The sequence below is a fragment of the Ipomoea nil genome, unplaced genomic scaffold, assembly GCF_001879475.1.
Source record: "Ipomoea nil cultivar Tokyo-kokei standard unplaced genomic scaffold, Asagao_1.1 scaffold2510, whole genome shotgun sequence".
Lineage (NCBI taxonomy): Eukaryota > Viridiplantae > Streptophyta > Magnoliopsida > Solanales > Convolvulaceae > Ipomoea > Ipomoea nil.
The window spans coordinates 938,604-940,716 of record NW_017618938.1 but is presented as its reverse complement, the minus strand read 5'-3'; the positions used below and the strand labels follow the sequence as shown (position 1 = coordinate 940,716).

Below are 2,113 nucleotides of genomic sequence, written 5' to 3'. Positions count from 1 at the left end.
TAATCAATTAGCTGTCTATGAGTGGTTACAGACTTTGAAGTTACCTGATGGGTTTTCTTCTAATTTGGCTACATGTGTTGATTCCACAGCTTCTAAATTAATAGGGATGAAAAGTCATGATTGTCATATTTTTATGCAGTTTCTTTTGCCTGTAGCTTTCATGCTTTTACCAAGCTGTCACTGGAAGCCTTTAATTGAGTTAAGTGTGTTTTACAGAAATCTTTGCTCTACGCCCCTATGAGTATACAAAATACATGAAATAGAAAACTCGATTGTTTTAACATTGTGTAAGTTAGAACGGTTTTTCCCTCCAGCACTATTTGACTGCATGGAACACTTGCCTATCCATCTTCCATATGAAGCACGTTTAGGGGGCCCAGTACAATATCGTTGGATGCATCCATTTGAACGCTTCCTCAGTCACTTGAAGTCCAAAATGAAAAACAAGAGATATGTTGAAGTTCAATTGTTGATGCATGTATGCTTGAAGAGTCAACACACTTTGCATCATTTTATTTTGACGATTATGTGCAGAGTAGAAGAACAAGGATAGGTCGGAACCTAAATGATGGCGGCATTGATCCTAACTTGCCAGTTACTTTGTCAATATTTAATCGACCATGTCGGTCGATGGGCAGGAGAAAGACAAGATATTTGAGTGTAGAAGATGACAAGAATTATATGTTACATTTATGCAGAAAATGTCTCAACGTAATGCCAGGTAAAAAAATAAAAAGTTGATGTCCCAACCACCAATATCTAATTCTGAACGAAATCAACTACCAAGTCCATCAAATAATGTCCCAAACTCCAGCCCACCATCAAGTACTTTCCCATAGTCCAGCCGAAATAGTGATTCAGAGCATACTATATCAGCATCACGAGATAATGTTCCATCACCTCCAACTTCACCATGCAACAGGCCCACAATACACCCCATTGGGAACAAATCGTAAGTCATACATTGACAATTGAAATGTGTTTACCTTTATCTCTAACATTTATAATTTGTTAAAGGTTTGAGTCATGCAAGGCAAATAGAGAAGTTATGGATTGTGTTACTAAAATATTCCCTGATGCAATAAAGTCATACAGTGATGCTCCTAGACATATGAAGGATGTCTGGTTTAATGAATTTAGAGTAAATTAGTTTATAACTGCTATTAGTAAATTAGTTTATAATTGCTAAAGGAAACTGTTAATATGTATTAACAGAATATATGTCAATCATTATTACATGGACCATGGTCCATACAATTGTGTGGACCATAAATCAAAAGTACATTTTTAATATACTAAGGGTACATTATTATGTACGTAAGGTACATTTTTTTAAAGTACATTTTTAATATACTAAGGGTACATTATTTTATATAATGTACCTTCAGTACAAAAATAATGTACTTTTAATATATTAAAAATGTACATGATATTCATGGTCTACACAATTGTATGGACCATGGTCTACACAATAATTTGCCAATATATGCATGCATGTAATTAATATTCCTTTACTAATTACAATTTGATTATTTAAATTTTATCAAAGAAATCATATAAGTGGAATCCTGAAGATGAGACAACTATTTTGAGCATATTTCACAGAAAGGCTGCCAGGAAACTGTCTAACACATTGTATGAGGTTCGCAGTAAGTTGGCAGATGGTGATCCACAACCACAATGGATGACTGATCCAGTTTTAGCTCAATAACGCAGCATTTGGGATAAAGAGAACTTCAAGAAGACTGCTGAGAAGAATAAAAGAAACAGAAATTCGGACTGTGGGGGATTGGGACCGTCGCTGCACACTGCTGGTTCAATCCCCATGACTGAGCATAGAATAAGATTGGTAAGTCATTAACTACTATTTAAATACAGTTTATAGTTAAACAACAACAACTAAAAAAAAAAAAAAAAAAAAAAAAAGGTAATTTCAACGTAATATACGTACCAACCAACAGTTTATCATTAACACCTTCAACTTTTAGAGCCTCAAATGGTGTGAGACGAAACATCTGACTTAGAAACTCAATTCTTTTGAATTGCTTAGCTATAGTCTGGTAATTGAATTTGATCATGTACTTGTGAGGGGTTGTCCTGTACGTGTAGAAAT

The 2,113-nt window shown here is 34.5% G+C and overlaps 1 long non-coding RNA gene across 1 annotated transcript; it reads left to right on the top strand.

The window, feature by feature from the left end:
- Nucleotides 1–705: 705 nt before the first annotated feature.
- LOC109153595 lies at nt 706–1,615 on the top strand. The gene is made up of 3 exons (XR_002049543.1): nt 706–952; nt 1,018–1,141; nt 1,550–1,615. It is a non-coding gene; the product is annotated as an uncharacterized LOC109153595 (long non-coding RNA).
- The last annotated feature ends 498 nt before the right edge of the window (nt 1,616–2,113 follow it).